The following is an 18,356-nucleotide window of genomic DNA, read 5'->3' as shown; positions in this document are numbered from 1 at the left end:
AGTTAACATCACGGACATAGTCAATTAAAGATTAAGGTACAAGACACGGTGTATAAATAATGATCAATTTAACAAAGGAACTAGCCTCCTCTATCCTAGCCACACTATCACCTTCGCCCCAACAAAACTTAAGCACTTGACAACATGACAATGAGCTAGTATCTACGAAACACCCTAATCCATAACAAACAAAATACATCACTTGTGCATATTAATAATTATTAAACATGCATGAATCATTATCATAATATACCCATATAATGACTTCCCCATGCTTGATAAATTATGTCACAATCATGAGAGATTTGTACAAAAGTAGTCATCACTAGTCACAAGTATTAAAAATAAGATTCATGTCAATAGTCTAATATGTAAGATAACTAACATCAAATTATCAATCAATAAGTCTAAGACAAAAGTATTTCACCATAAGTCCAGTCATCTAACAATATTGACTACTAGTCTATCATCGTACGACTAAAACATGTCGACTCAAAGTCAAAACATAAGAACTGAGCCAAGGTATTGAAATGTTGGAAACATCCTGAAAACTAAGAGCCATGAGGATTTGGCAATATATAGTTAAATTATATTATTTAATTTTTTTATTCTTTTGCTTTATTAAAAAAATTAACTTTTATTATCGATAGACAATAGTGACGCAGAGTTTTAGAAGACATTAAATTGACTGTCTAGATAATAGGAAAGCAGGCGGAAGTCATATTCGTACGTTGCGAAGCTACTAAAGACGCTTGTTTGGTTACTTATACAACAAAACAGAGCAGGATAAATTGGACGGGGAATGGTAACAGAATATCCCAGCTCTGTTGATCTGGAAAGCAAACAATTTTGTTCTCAGACTCGGAGTGGCTACTAATACTCTTTCCAGTCCGAGGACTGTCTCCTTGCGGCTGTGGCCGCCGCATGCCTCTAACCTCTCCAAAACCTCTCTCATAGAAGGCCTCTGATTTGGTACTCTGTTGGTACAAACCAAACCCATATGTAATACTCGTAACATTTGTTCTATGCAATTATCTTCAACCGTCCGTTCATCCAGCACTTCCATTTTCTCCCCGCCCATTCCTATTGTGTTACAGACCCAATCCACGATGTCTCCGTCCTCTCCATATTCCACCTCACCCGTAGCTTTCATACCGGTGACTAGCTCTAACAACACCACTCCGAAGCTATATACATCGCTCTTCTCGTTCACTTTTAGCCTCTCCGCATATTCTAAACATCACATTTTCATACGCGGGAAGAAAATATGAGATAAGTTGTGCAAGCCAAAATTTTTAAAAAATAGAATTTGTGGAGAGAAAGTTTCGTACCTGAGGCTATATATCCGTGTGAGCCCACATATCCAGACACCGAATGTCCTTTCCTCAACCTCTGAAGCACTCTCAAGACGCCAAAATCTGCAATTTTAGCCCCAAATTCGTCATCCAGCAAGACGTTGCTGGATTTTACATCGCTGTGAAATATTGGAGGGCAGCAATCATGATGCATATAACTAAGCCCCCGAGCTGCGCCAAGAGCAATTTGATATCTTATCCGCCATTCCCCTGCTATTCCCTGTCCTGCGCCTTGCCGGTGCAGACGGTCGAACAAGCTGCTGTTTGGCATGAACTCGTAGACCAAGAGCTTGAAATCTGCTTCTTCATTCGAAATGCAACACAGAAGCTTCAAGATGTTCTTGTGCCGGATGTGCCCCAAGGTATTCACCTCCACTTCCCCCATTTTACTTTCCTTTTCGTCACTTTTTCTCTTCAAACTTCCAACTGATCTGCTGATGTTACGGACCTTCACGGCCACTGCTTCTCCGTTCTGCGGATGGACCTTGTAAACTTTTCCAGCACTTCCAGATCCAATCACGTTCCTCTCTTTCAAATTTGGGAAGATGTATCGCTCGTTCACTGACGTCGAGTGGAATGGAGTTACTTTCCACAATGGCGTGCTTTTTGGCTTCTTGTAATACAACGAACGATACAGACAGACGGAACACAATGCAACGACCAGTACAACTAAACAGATCGACAGAAGAGTAGCCAAACTGCGAGGCGGGAGATTGTGCTGATCAGAGGAACACGAAGGAAGCATCAAATTCCGACCTCGGCATAGCCCCGGGTTTCCCACAAAGTTGTCCTTGTAAGCCGGATTGTCTAAGCCATCAGGAATGCGTCCGGACAAGTGATTGTTAGAAACATTGAAAAGGTAAGTATTCGATACTCCCAAGTCGCGAGGAACCCCTCCAGAAAGAAAATTTTTTGACAAATCAAGACTAGTCATGTCACTCAGAAACAATGCAGGGATTTCCCCAGTAAGTCTATTGTGACCCAAATTGAGCTCACTGAGATTCTTCAGAGATATTTTTCCTTGGAAATCTCATCTGACAGAAAGTTGTGGTCCAGCGTAAGAATATTTACCAAAACCAAGCTCCCGAGCTCGCGGGGAATGGGGCCTGACAAGCGATTGTTGCCAGCTTCAAATACCAGAAGACTTTTCAGCTGTCCGACTTGAGCAGGAATTCTTCCCTCGAACAGATTGTTGCTTATCTTCAATCGACTCAGCTCCTTCGCTTGGCCAATTGCAGGTGAAATCTTCCCTCCGAACTTATTGTTGTTTAAGAACAATCCCTGGAGATTAACAGCGCCCCATAGCCCTGGAGGAATCTCACCGCTCAGCTGGTTGTTGTCAATGTAGAGAAAGCGCTGAGACTTACAGTCTTTAAAAGTAGAAGGCAGCGAACCGTTGAAATTATTTGAAGTGATTTCGAAACCATACAACACTCCTCCCATGCACAGATTTGTCGGCAGAGGGCCTTGCAATCCGCTTCTGGACAGATCAACTTCAATGAGATTTGAGTACATACCCAAATTGTGGGGCAACCCGCCATTGAACTTGTTGTCGTAGAGCATCAAGTTATTCAAGTAACGTAGCTCCCCGAGCTGAGCAGGTATCGTCCCCGTAAGCCGGTTGGAACAGAGTTGAAGAAGATTCAGGTTTGTGAGATTGGCAATCGTTTGAGGAATTGTGCCGTTAAGCAGATTCCCACAAAGATTCAAACTGGATAAGCTCCTCAGTTGGTCAATGTTCGCCGGAATTCGTCCAGACAAGTTACTGTTTCTCAGATCCAGTATTTGCAAATTTGATAGAGCCATCAAACTGGCCAGAATCTGGCCGCGTAGATGATTCAACGAGATATCCAACTCCTTCAGCTGGGATAGATTGCCCAAGAATGTTGGGATGCCGCCCAAGAGATTATTTTGGGAAATGTCCAACGACCTCAGCTGCGTTAAATTGCCCAAGAACGGTGGAATTCCGCCTACACGGCTGCAGTTATCTAGCCCTAACTCTTGCAGCTTCTTTAAATTGCCAAGCTCTCTCGGTATAACAACGGGATGCAGAGGATTACTCCCGATTGTGAATTTCCTTAGGGACTCCAAATTCCCAAGAAACAAAGGGAATGTTCCGCTCAAACTATTGTCGTGCAATAAGAGAGTTTCTAGCTTCGGCAGCATTCCAAAAGATATATGAATGGTACCACTGAAAGCGTTATTTGCTAAATCCAAGACTCTCAACTCACTCAGTTGGGAGACATGAGCGGGCAGCCTTCCAGCGAATTTGTTAAGCGACAAATCGAGCTTGCGCAAACGCTTGGCCGGTGAAAGCATTGCGATGGAGAGTCAAGACAGTGAGATTGGGTAGGAAAATCTGTGTACGTAATAATATGGGACTTTTCTCTTCCCAATGCTTTCAGTAGTCTTATATACGAAAGTAATTTATGTTTTAGTCTAGTTAATCAGAAAAATTATTATGTGTATCAATTTAGAATCGTATTTCATTGTAGGTGATAAGGAAAGAAGCTTTTAGGACAACATTTGTCTGGTTTTGGATTTACATGTGGTAGTAATAATATGAATGTATTATTTGCAATACATTATGTAGTTTTCACAAAGACTTAAAAGTAGTCCAGGTCTTTCCTCTAATTAGACAAAAATCTCTGTACATCTAATAGAACCAAACAATTAATATCAATACAAAATAGTATTCAATGTTAGAACAAAAGGAAAGGTCATCTTACTATAGCATTCATCTATTTTGAATGTAGATATGGCGGTAGTAACATGAGACTATTATATGCAATGGATTCAATAGTCTTACTCGTGACTAAAATCTAGTCCACATCTTTGTTCTAATAGGATAAAAAAAACTAGGTGTGATGTCAAATAGGGTAGGAATAATAAATATAGATTTAGAGTCACATTTCATGTTGGAAAAAAAGGAAAGGAGCTTTTAGAATATAAAATTCATCTATTTTTGGATTTATATGGTGGCGATAATATAAGATTATTCTTTATTTTTTCTAGGAGGCACCCAACATATCTTGCTCTTGTAGAATTCAAATTTGGAATGATGACCCACAAAAAAACTACTATGCACTTATAAATTTTTTAATTTTAATTTTATTGAAATTAACTTGTTAAACTAAGAGTTGATTTTTATTTTTATTTTATAGCTTTGGGTTTTTAAATTATTATTTGTGTATGCTATTTATTTATCTCTAGTTTATTAATAATTCAAAATACAATGTGTTTATACTATTATTCAAGTTATCTAAAAAAATTATGATCAAATATAACATGCATAAAAAAATGTGCCAATTTTTTGATATGATAAGTCATCATAAATGCTCCCGACAACTAAAAAATGTGCACCCTTCATTTCTTCTTGGTCTTTGTATTCAATGATATGGATTTAATAGTTATTATCCAATTGTACTAAACCCTAAAATATTAGCTTTTCAAAATTTTATGAATTGTTTTTTTGTAGAGTGCCCCATTCTATTTTATTCAATAGAGGTTTATTTAAGATGGAATAAAAGTTTTTTATTGTTGTAAATATTGTCTTTAATTCTATGTATTTAATTATCATCTTTAATTATTGTCTCTTGAAGACAATATAAACCCTGTAATTATTTTCTCCTAAGACAATATAAAACCAAGGTATTTATTGTCTCGTGAAGACAATTGCACTCATGTCTTTATCTAGATACAATAGTTCTTTAATTGTAGAGACTTAGCTATTGTCTATAGAGAGAGAATATCTTTTTAAATATCACTTATACAAACAAATATAATAAAAATAACAATTATTAATTTCAACATAATTTTTAATATTTAATATTTTCAAATATCAATAATAGAACATTCACTGTAAATATTTCCAATATTTTATTCTTGGAAAACACTTTACAAAATTGTATAAAACTAACTTGAATAAAAAAAAAAATTATTGCATAAATATTATCAATGTTCTCTTACAAAAAAATGTGGGAGCTAATCCACATGAAAATGTACATAACATGAACATGGCATTAAACACTAGCATTGCATGTTTATGTATGTACAAATAAGAGCTGATAGGAGTATATTCTTTTCCTCAATCAGAAAAAAATGTTGACAAGCGATTGAAGAACTATAGAGCCCACCAAAGAGCCCATCACTTTTTTGACAAGTGATTGAAGAAGCATACTAGTTAAAGTAACTGCTAGTAGTTAGAAAGGCTATTTTTACTTTATAAGAGTAGTGAATCTTTAGCTACAAAATCTTCAAAGCTTGTTCTTCTAGATCTTCAATGGAAGCCTCCCCTAGTAGCCTTGAAAGTGTCAAGCTCATTAATGGTTAGGAAGAACTCATTCCTTGAGTGCATGAAAGGGCCACTTGAATAACTCTCAAAACCTCTTGTACATAATAATCATCTCCCAATTTTGAATCCACAAGATTCATAAGGTTGCTTTCACTAAGCAATTTAAACACATGCATTGAATAAACTTCATGTCAAATATTTGTCACAATAATTTTTCAAAAACCACTTCATGGAGATGTACAAAAAACCAAATTTTTCTTTAAAAAGAAATTTGCATACTTAAAAAATTAGAAGTAGAAAGATGTCATACACAATCCTACATATTTACTCTTTTGATGGTCTAAATGCCTAATAAAGCTTTTCAATAGCACATAAGAGTGCATAGGCAAACCAAGCTCTTGTTGCAATGCAACTTTACCTACAAACTTGCAAGTTTCAAACATTTTAATAGAATAATAAACATAACCATCATTCTTGAGGTGGACATGTAATTATGGTATTAACTCTATGACCTTATTTCTTCAACATTTACGATTGATTTCTATCATACAATATCATAAAAGAATAGATTAAAATGACAGAGAAAGTAAAAATGGATAAATGTTTGAATAGTTAAAGTTTGTACCTACATAGTATTAGAGAATTCCAAGTGCCATCAACATACTGAAAAAACTAACAAGATCCAAATGTTTCCTACATCACATCTTTGCAATGATGCAAGTTTTTCTTAATGTTATTGAATTAAATTTTTTTCTCAATGTGCAACCCCTCTCCAAGAATCACAAGTTTTATGTTTCATTATTGATTGGTGATATTTAACTACACAAATTTGTATGATAGATATAATATTTAATGTAATTAGAAACTACTATATGAACTTAATGACTGGTTCTTATGAATGAAAGTAAGAAATTATATCAAGGTCCATAAAGAATAGAACTTACCTACAATAAAATATGAGATCATGGAAGAAGAGAGATGATTTGGCTCTGAACATCATAGAAATAAGAAGAAGAAAAAAATCATAAGTGATGCATATAAACAAATTTTGGTATAATTCATCAAAAGAAAATTCAATTTTTACCTATAGAAAATTAGTGGTGGTCTTAGGCTACTGAATAGTTTTTTGTTGATAAAAAGTTGATCTTAAGCCCAATTTCAAAGATTGAATGTAGCAGCTAGTGTATTTATTAATTTACCAAAAGACTTGCTTAAGAAATCTGAAATATAGTTTAGTCACATTTTGTATAAAGTATAAACTCACAATACAAAAATTGGGATTTTATAGCCAAATAGTAGCAAAATAATCCAAGCTGTAAAACATACCTTTCAATAAAGGGAATGATAGGGAACTTCTAGTTTTTTCATCGAGAATAAGCCTTGAAGATTTCATCTTCAAATGATCTTTTATATGAATTTTATCAAGTAGCTTCCCTAAACATGCATTTCAAATTATAAAATATTCGAAAGCAATTAGTTTTCCGACTTAAATTTAAGTTCACTATTTTCTATATAGAGAAATCATTTTGTGAAACTAGAGAAAATGAAAGACCCTCTTTCACTATTATCAAAAGAAAAAGGTGGTGATTTGTGTAGCTCAAATATTTTTAATTTATTAAAATCACAAACAAGATCTTCAAGTTTGTGTCCCTTACTCCTATTTTATAGATTTCCTTTTTTAGCATTACTCTCCTTCTAGCCTCTAAATTGATTTTAAAAAGTAAGGGAGAAAAATGTAGTTATAATCGCTAAACTTGTAGCTTTGGACTTAGTCTACGAGTAACAAGGGTGAATTAGAAAAGTAAGAATATACCATGGTTTTCCCTTTTAGAAGAAATAACATCATCTTTTAAAATGAGATAAAATACATTGAAAACTTGAGGTTGAAGCTTAAGAGTATATTAGTTCCAGTTTTTTTTTGACAATCTCACATTTTTTTTTACAATCTCACATATTTAATGGGAAAATACAAGGAATTTATTAATATTTACCTTATATATTTGTGATAAGATGAATTCTTAGTATGAAATATTCTAATACATATAAATTGCTATCCCACTAGCAATACACATTAATAATATTTATCTAAGTGAACCTTTGATTTTTTATAGTAAGCATATAGTATTTTAAAGTGAAACATATATAATAGATAACTATGATATTTTATTTGAAATAAAAACTTATTTAATTTTCATTTGTTAGTATTTTTTAATTGGTTTTACTATAATATTTTAAAGTTCTCAAGTGTTGAAGTATTGGTCTAATTTTATCAACATTTGTATTTATTTATTTTTAGTTTACATTTAGATTAGTTAATTACATTATATACTAAAAACTTGTGGTAAGACTAGATAATTAGTCAATAGGCTTTACTTCTGAGTTTTCTCGAGTAAATTTTTTATAAAACCTATCTCATGGTTGAAACCACCAATTATCTAGAAGTGAATTGTTTTGGTTGAAATGTGGTTTTTTCCTATAGTATTAGACATTGAAGGCATACTATGATGCTAAAGTTATTTGATGGATTGCTTGATTCAAGGGATGAAGGTGTAAGTCTTTAGCCATATTCCTTCCTATTACCACTCTTCCTCCACACATTATCTCTTCGTACCAAAACTTGCACTACACTTTTTTCTTCCCATTTACTCTTTCCCCTTATACCAATTTTCATAATCCTCACTATCCCTATGTCTATCAGATAACATGTTGATTCATACCATACTCATCATTCAGTCAAAAATTGTATTGTCAAGGGTAGTTGTCAGTGATTTTATTATTCCTAAGTAATATAATCACATAATAATTAATAATACTATTTCTATACACTGAATAGTCCATGTCATTATTACGCATACTTGGAATTAATAGTTTAAAAAATAAAATTATAATGTCTTCTATAATTTTATTTCCATATAAAATTAGAAGATTTTTCAAAAAAAAATAATGTCTTCTACAATTTTGCAATTTTTTGTTTAAAGTTCAAAAATAAAATTTACTATTATAAAAGAAATTTTCTTAATGGTTTTTGTTTCAATAATTTTTTAAAAATAGTTTGGCTATATGAAATATTTTAAATTATTTTATGTATATTTAAAAAAATTTAAATTAAATATTTATTTTTTCTTTGTTGTACGTTTATCTTTTCAAAATATTCCATAATTAAAAATGTTTGGATTAAGTTTTGAATTTATTTTTTAAAACATTCCCATTCTAAATGATATATGTTAGTTATTTGTAAAATCAATTTAATTAATTTTGTATTTCCATTTTTTTAAATAATAATAAATATTAGATCTCAATGGTCCATAATGATTAGAATTTAGTGTATAATGAGTAATAGTGCTCTTTAAGCTCATTGTAGAATTTTTCTTTTCTTTATATTTTTCTATTAATATTGTTCTTAAATACATATTTATCCCTCTTTTGAACTTTTATCTTCATTTCCAACTCTATTTACAATCTCAAAAAACATAAATAATTTGTTAATATTAAAAGATTCATTTAAATTAACTATATTCCTCTCATTTAAAAAAAAAATAAGTCTTAATATTTCTGTAAATTTTCTAACTAAATATGCTCATTATCTAATCTAGAGTTTCTAGTTATTTCAAATTATTTTAGTCAATTAATTTCTCTATCGATTTAATATTTTATTTATTAGTTTAAAATTGGAATTTCTATTTAAAATAAATTTTTGTATACATATAAATAGATAGTTTAAAAAGTCTAATAAATTAAATTGAATAATTTGGTATAATACAATTAATTAACAATCAAATAAAACCAATTTAATTGGTACACACTTCTATCAATAAAATTATTTTATTTTTCTATAATAATTTTGATAATGAAGGAAAGGGAAGTGCCCTAAATCCAAATAACAACATTAAGCTACATTTTAATAACAACTCTCTGGTTCATTACATCTAACTAGTGTGCTAGAGTATTATAGTCCAACTAAGGAACCAAAACCTTCAAGAAAAATTTAATAAAAAACCATATTGAACTCATGAAAACTAACAAGTCTCAATAGTAACTAAGGATAAACGTAGAAATTAATTTCCCAGATAATAAGAAACTCAAAGTTTAAACAAATATAGCATCTTAGTATAGAAGATATAGAACAAACACCTGAAACATAAGTTCTTTAAACCAATAAAATAGGGATCATCCCAATAATGTTAAAATCTTTTTTGTAATAAACTTAAGTAAGACTAATAGTGGTGAAATAATTTTAGATATTATAAATTTAATTTTTATTACAATTTCATAAAATTTGGCATTGTTTAATATGAATGATGTTTTACATTTTTTATAAAATTAAATTATTAAATTGATTCAAAAAATAAGCTTTCACAATTATTAGGTTCTTTTTTTCCTATTTTATTAATAAAACCTACACTACTTAAGTTTAGAAGAAAAATAATAATTTTAATAATTCTATGTAACCAAAGCATACTAAAAGTTTGTCGCTAGGAGACTTTAGTGCACAATAAACTTGTCTTGTGCGACAAAAATTGCCTAATGTTATTCACAATCACTAATTTATATCACTCATGTTGGAAAAATTATTTTGAACCACCTAGAACACACAAGCAATGATAATGACATATAATCTAGCTACATACAAGCCTATTTGCAATGTCAAACTCACTTAGACCTTGTTACACTAATTGAATCAATGAGATCTTACACATGTGCTACCAATTGCAAAGGGTGCACATGTGATTGTGGGAAGGAAAAATTAATATTCCAAGACTTTCCAAAGTTTATTTATATTAAATTATATTAAAACTATGAACATTTTGATACTTTTTATTTGAGAAAACTTCTACAGTACAAATATTTTTGACCAAAATACAAAGAAATCGGCCTAAAAAAAACAAGAAATCATTACTAATTAGAACCACTTGAATTCAAAAAAGTATAAAGTTTGGTCTTTTAACTGTACAGAGAAAACTTATGCAACCATTGAAGATGATAATAATTTTATGGCGACATGGATAGACCTAACATTGTACCAATGAATGAGTGGGAGTTATTATTGCAAATAGGTCTTGCTAAGAGTGTCAACTTAAATGAACTTAATAGGTCTTGGGAAAGCATGATTTTTATGACAACATATTGAAAGAACACATTGTTCCTTTAAAGTTGCATGAAATTGTTATTCAAGTTGTGGATAGGAGTTGGTTATCTCAACCAAAATTTTATTCATGTCTAACATTTCTAATTGAAACTATACTTGATTGGCCTCAACACCAAATAATCCTTTCTCTCATTAAGGACCATTTCATAAAAAATTGTACAACACAAGCATTGTACATTGTCATACAAGTGACAATAGTAACTTGCAAATCATATATAATTAATTGTATACAAAATTCACTTCATGCCTACATCCAAAAAATGGAAAATCCAATCCTTGTTCTTTCCCCATCTTGAATCCCAACCTTTAATATAAAAGAATCAACCATATATGCATCCCTCAAGATTTGAATTAAATAAATGAAACCACTACAAGTATATATTTTGACAACATTCTAGGAAGACATGAAAACTATATGATACATTCTCATTGATGATGAAATATATTATTGGAAATTGATAGCAGATTGTGAGAAGAAATCCCACATAAATAACAACTTCCCTTTGGTGGCATTTCTATAACTCTAATAAGAGACCTTTCCCAACTCACACCTATTATGGATAAGCTTATCTATCCATGACACACACATGCCATAAATATGAGGAAAAAATTTAGTATTGATGTAACATTACATATAATATTTTGACAAGAGGGTGATGATCATTACAAAACATGCCTAATGTAGAACAAATTGAAAATGATTGACAATATTTAAGGGCACACACAAACAAGAAACTAAGTATAATTAAATGAAAAGAGTTTGACCAAACAATATATTTAGTTTCTACTAATGTACTTGTGGCATTACATAATAGGAAAGGGCTAAAAGTGCTACATGTACCTATTGCACTCCTTGTTGCACTAAATTCACACCATCAATTTATAGACCTTGATAATGATGAGAAAATTTTACAAGAATTCTTCTTATGTTGACTTGAATATCTTATACTTATTGTAAATCTATGGATATAAACTAGCCTTGTTAATGGGTCTCTTGGAGAAGTCAAAGAAACTATACACCCCTTTGAATCTAAGGCTTCACAATTACCATCTTGTGTGATTGTTGAATTTTCTAACTATTGTGGTTCATCCTAGGATAAAATACATCCCAAAATTATTCTAATGCAACCCATCACTCGAGGAAAGAACACATGAATACCTTCAACTATACTCTGGGCTATCACTGTAATGCAAGAACATCCTGGGCTTGCTTGTTATATTGCATGTTTTGAGGCATTTTGGCTTGGAGTTGTGGACTTGATTGCTGAAGTGTGTAGTTATGGCCAAGGAGCTCAGTCATTGAAGGGGCATGGATGAAGAAGGAGCTCAATAGATACACTTTTCTTGGCATACTTTGGTTGCTCAACATGCACTGTGAGCTCCACAATGCTTGTGGTTTGGCTAATGCTTAGCTTGGTTTCTCTGACACTCGGTTTGGTCTTGGTTCCTAAGAAAAAAAAGTTTCATTTCACAAAAAATTGTAGGAGAGGAAAGTTGTAGAAATATTATGATGGCTGGCACTCTAAAAAGGAAAGAACCTGGGGATTTTGATAGATGGAGGAAAGAACAAACCATTTGGGATAAGTTGGATAAGGGTGGTTTCGTGTCCTATATGAACATAATGAAAGATAGAAAAGTAGAGATCATTGAGGTCTTTATCAATGGCTAGGATGCAAGAATAGTTAGCTTAGTAATGAGACATCTTAATATTGAAATGGGCATTATGGTGATGATAACAGGGCTTAGATCCAAAGTATGAAATTTTACCAAAATAAAGAAATTGTAGGGGAAGTGATTAAGAAATTCTCAAAATTTGATGATTGGGCTCTAGTTAAAGATAAGGAGTGGTCTTTTCTATTTCTTCTATAAAAATTCTCTTAAATTTGGTCTTAAAAGAAGTAATTCGGTATATTACTTTGGCTAGGATATATGATAGGACTTTTAATTTCCTTTTTGTTCTATTAAATAATTTCAAACATAAAATTAGGGTTTCCTTTCTACTTTACTTTCTTTTCTCTCTGGTTCATAGAATTAATAATTTCAAGGAGAAAACTAAAAAAAATATTCTCCAAGAAGGGTTAATCTAGGATTTATTTTGGAGTTTATGATAGATAATGTTAAGGAGATCCTCCCTTGGTTGTTTTCTTTAAGATTGATAAAAGCCCCAAAACTCCTAGTAATAGCAAAGGAAAAGGCAAGAACTTGATTGCAAAGTTTGGAGAACTAAAAAAGGAGTTCGTGAAAATAAATAAGAATAATTTTTTTTTTATGAAATAGGTAGGGAGATGGCCCTAAAGCTAAAGTTACAAACATAGAAATGAAAAGCCTAGGGAAATTACAATCGAGCATCTTGCTAGAAAAATGATAACCAACAAAGAGATCACTCCCACAAAATAATAAAAATTAGATACCAAGAACTACTATGGCTACTGATACACATGACGAGAATATCAATAAAATTAATCAAAGATGGCATCAAACTAATCCTACTAAACAACCTGTAATCGCATAAATCAACCAAAAATATAGGAACCGATATAAATTGTTTGTTTATAATAGAGCTACAATAGTATAAAGTCTTAATACAACATAAGTATGTTTCCTTAGAAAAATTAAAGATCCTAAATAAATGAAATTTCAAAATAACAAAAAGCACATTAAAATTACTATTAGTAAATGTTTTAACACCTTTGCAATAATCAATCAAAAGACTGAAATGGGAAAGATAACTAAGCTTTTTTAATAACTCTTCAATCTTTGATTAGTTGGGATAACACCCCTTTCTAATATGTGATGTTTGTAGCCTCCTATTCATGATTCTTCTCCTTCCATGTGGAGTCCATGTCCTTAGTCTTCCACAACCTTATTTTTCTAGTACTTACCCCTACAACCCTTTTTCTATTATCTCCCTTTGGACTCTATAGATAGTCTCAGTGAAGACCCCCATTTCAAGGTTTGTGATGGTATCTTTATACATTTTTTTCTAGGGAATCCATTTTGATCTATACAGCATCTAGGATACTTAAAATATTTTTTTCATGCTCTTTAATCTTGTTGATAAGGACATTCTTTTTCATGTTTTTGTCCCGCTCTTCCTCATTGTGGCCTTTGCTATTCTAGTTTGTCTCATTGAGATCAATTAGATGAGTCTCATTCTTATTAGCCCCTCCCATGTTAGCCTCAATACTTTCCTCCTATTGAACCATATCCACATCATCATCCTTCCCATCATAGCTAACATCCTTGTCCTCTTTGTCATCATTTTTAGTCTCATCCTTTGCTTCATTCTTCACCTTAAGGAATTTTTATTCCTCTAAACCAATAGAGGTGTCCTTCTTCTCATCCTTTTTTTAAAAATATTTATTCTTTTTGATCCTTTCTAATCTTCTCTTTGTAGAGGCTTCCTCTTATTAACCGCATTTCCCCACAATATTCATATCTTTTATCTCCTTGTCTTTAGTTACTGATGGGGACACAACCCAAGAATAGAATGGACACAACAGAAAAAGAGAAATTGTATTAACTAAAAAATAAGCTAGTACATTTAGTACAGAGAAAATAAACTTCAAAACATGCCCTAAGGGCTTACAATAGCATAAATGTGGAGATAATTTCTCCTTTTAGTACCTCCTCTCAAACTCTACTCCAAACTACCTTCTACAAAGCCAAGAATCTCCTTAAATAGACCCCGGAGGGTTAAGGACTAGGAATACATTCTAGAAAGTGCTAGTAGACAACCACCGACCAAATAGAAGGTTCCAAAAGCTGCGTTAGAAGTCCACGCAAATCTAGAAGAATCTAGAAATGGTAACCGAACTTTCGGGAGTCATAACTTTTAAATCGTAGCTCCGATTGACGAACCGTTTACATTTTTGAAAAGATCTCAAAGTTCTCTATAGTCCTATGGACCAGCTTTGCTTGTTCCCCATTTTTTGGCCCTTTTTGAGGTCATTTAATGCCCCTAACCTGAATTTGAAGCATTCTTAGGAGGTCTCCAAAACCTGAAAAATGGCAATAACTTTCAAACCGTGGGGCCTTTTGACCTGATTCCTTTTCTGGAATGCTCTAAATCACAATTACATTCATTTGGCCAATTCACACCTTCTAATTTACCAAAATGATTGCCCAATTACATACTCCTATTTTTTTGGGATTTACTAGCACACTGATAGTGGAACTGTGAGAGTTAGAACCTTTATTTGACCCAAATGGGTGTCCAAAAATGAAAACACATGAAACAAAAACTAAGTCTAAGTACATTTTTTTAGGTGACACAGGATTGCCCTTATACCTCTGGATGCTCCTGAATCAGACACCCATGGTAGATTGAAAAGTGACCCTGTCACTTTATGAATGGTAGAGGAAATCCAAAATGGGAAACCTTAGCTACTGAAATCCAAGTTGAGTCCTCGATCAATCGTCCTTTCCATTTGACCAAATACTCTTCATACTACCTGTTTCTAGTACTCCTACCCACACGATGATCTAGAATGTCTTCTATCTCCTCCTTCTTAGAAGCAAGAATCGGACATGGCTCTAACACCAGCTCCTCATCTACACCATCATCATGATACTTTGTTAAATCTGCAATGTTGAAAATGGGAGAAATGTGTATACCATCTGGGAGCTCCACCTCATATGCATTGCCTAAGTCATGTTTCTTCAAAACTTTGCAGGGGCCAAATTTCTTCATTTTTAGCTTGTTGTAAGTACCGGCTAGAAATCTTTCTTTTCGTAAGTGCACAATGACTAGATCCCCTACTTGGAATTCCTTATGTCTTCTCCTTTGATCAACCCTAGCTTTATACTCTTGATTCATCTTGGTAATGTGTGCCTGAACCTCCTCATGTAGACGCTTAATATGTTCAGCAAATTCTTTCGCTTTAGCACTTGTCCTCTCCCCTTGTTCTATCTTCCTCAATTCTAGTGCAGTCCTTGGGCTATTCCCATATACAATTTGGAATGGTGATTTTCTAGTACTCCTATTTATAGAGTTATTGTAAGCAAACTCTGCTTGTGGTAGAATCAAATCCCATCCCTTGGGCTTATCCCCAACTAAACATCTCAGCAAATTGCCCAGACTTCTGTTTGGCCATCAGTTTGTGGGTGATGCGTGGAACTAAATTTCAAGTCGGTTCTTAACTTTTTCAACAATGTCCTCCAGAAATACCCCACAAATTTAGTATCTCTATTAGAAACTATGCTCCTTGGAAGAACATGTAGTCTTACCACCTCTTTGAAAAACAAGTCTGCAATATGGACAACATCATGATTTTTGTGGCATGCAATGAAATGTGCCATTTTGGAGAACCTATCAACCACCATGAATACTAATTCATTACCCCTTTGTGTCCTTGGCAATCCAAGAACAAAATCCATACTTATGTGCTCCCATGGCCTTGATGGAATAGGCAATGGTTGATATAGGCCAGCATTGTGACTAAACCCCTTGGCAACTTGACAAACCTGACAACTCTGTACAAACTTCTTCACATCCTATGAAATTTGAGGCCAAAAATAATGTTCTCTAAGAATGGCAATGGTCTCATCTTGACCAAAATGTCCTGCCATCCCTCCACTGTGTTTCTCCTTAATTAGATTTTCCCTCATGGAACTCCTTGGAATGCACAATTGACTACCTTTGAACAACATGCCATCCTGAATCAAATAGTCTAACCACTTGGTTCTATCTACAGCAATAGGTTCTTTACAAGCTTTCCATGCTTCAGCAAAATCAAGATCCTCGGGGTACAAATTCTTGAGTTCATCAAATCCAACTACTTCAACCTACATTACTATAAGCAACAACTATCTCCTACTTAGTGCATCTGCAACCCTGTTAGATTTTCCACTTCTATGCTTCAACACAAATGTATAACTCTGCAAGAACTCAACCCACTTCATATGCCTCTAATTCAATTTACCTTGGCTATTTAGGTACTGTAATGCTTGATGATCAGTATACAAAACAAATTCCTTTGGAAATAAATAATGCCTCCATTTCTTTAAGGCCTGAACTATTGCATAGAACTCTTGATCATAAACAGAATACTTCTTCTTTGCATCATTTAATTTTTCACTAAAATATGCAATAGGCTTACCTTATTGGCTTAATATAGCCCCAATAGCGCTGCCACTAGCATCACAATCCACCTGGAAAACCTTTCTAAAATCTGGAAGTGCCAACACAGGTTGTTCTGTTACCTTCTTCTTCAGCAATTCAAAACTTCTCATAGCTGATGTAGTCCATTTGAACTCTTTTCTATCCCCTCTTATTGTATTAGTTAGGGGTGCACATATGCCACTGAAATTCTTAATAAACTTCCTATAAAAACTAACTAGACCATGAAATGATCTTACCTCAGTAGCAGACCTTGGAGTAGGTCATTCCAAGATAGCTTTTACCTTCTCTAGATCCATTTTGAGACCTTTGGGTGATATAACAAACTCCAAATAGACTAACTCCCTTTTTACAAAGATACACTTCTTCAGATTAATTAATAGTTTCTCTTCACTTAGCCTTTCAAGGCCACTATGAATATGCAGTAAATGTTCTTCCAAAGTCTTGCTGAAAATTAAAATATCATCGAAATAGACAATAACAAATTTTTCTGAGAACATCTTAAGTACCTCATTCATGAGCCGCATGAAGGTGCTTGGGGCGTTCATCAATCCAAAGGGCATGACTAACCACTCATAAAGACCCTCCTTGGTCTTGAAGGCTATTTTCCACTCATCTCCTTCTCGAATCCATATCTGATGATAGAATCCATATATGATGATAGCCACTCTTGAGATCTATCTTTTTCAAGTACTAAGCTCCACTCAAGCAGTCCATAAGATCATCCATCATTGGCAAAGGAAACCAGTACTTGATGGTTATCCTATTTATAGCTTGAGAATCTGTACACATCCTCCACTCTCCATCCTTCTTTGGTGTGAGTACTGCAGTAACTGCACATGGACTCAGGCTCCCTTGAATTAAGCCCTTCCTCAATAGCTCCTGAACCTGTCTATTTGTCTCCTTTGTTTCAGTAGGAGTCATCCTGTGAGTAGCCTTGTTAGGAAAACTAGCTCCTAGAATCAGATCTATCTGATGACTGATTTTCCTTACTGGTGGCAATCCATCTGGAACATTATCATAGATAATATCTCCAAACTCCCCTAGTAAATCTAAAACTTCAAGTGGTATTTCACCACTACCTTCTTTATCTTTCCTAGGAATCAAAGCATAGCACATATGCTGATGTTTCATGCCATCTAAAAACTTCCTTTCATCAACAAGACAAATCCTAGCATTGCTACATACCTTTTCACCTTCCTTTTTCATGGGCTTCAATTTCTGGCAAACTCCATCCTTTGTTAGAGAGTATGTGCTTGCATGTTCATCATGTACTGCATGTCTATCAAACTGCCATGGTCTACCCAACAATAGATGGAAAACATCCATCAGAATAACATCACAGAGAACTTCATCATGGTAGCTCCCAATTTTGAATTTCACTAAACATTGTTCACTTATTAGGACCTTATGATCATCTTTTACCCAAGCAATCTGATA

General features: G+C 33.3%; 1 pseudogene; it reads right to left on the bottom strand.

Moving 5' to 3' along the window:
• Nucleotides 1-764: 764 nt before the first annotated feature.
• Nucleotides 765-18,356, bottom strand: part of LOC149538356 (uncharacterized) — a 194,216-nt pseudogene continuing 176,624 nt past the window's right edge.

This window comes from Cupressus sempervirens, chromosome 9, assembly GCF_028749045.1.
Source record: "Cupressus sempervirens isolate cs-2001-9-10 chromosome 9, ASM2874904v1, whole genome shotgun sequence".
NCBI lineage: Eukaryota > Viridiplantae > Streptophyta > Pinopsida > Cupressales > Cupressaceae > Cupressus > Cupressus sempervirens.
This window is presented reverse-complemented; position numbering and strand designations above follow the sequence as displayed.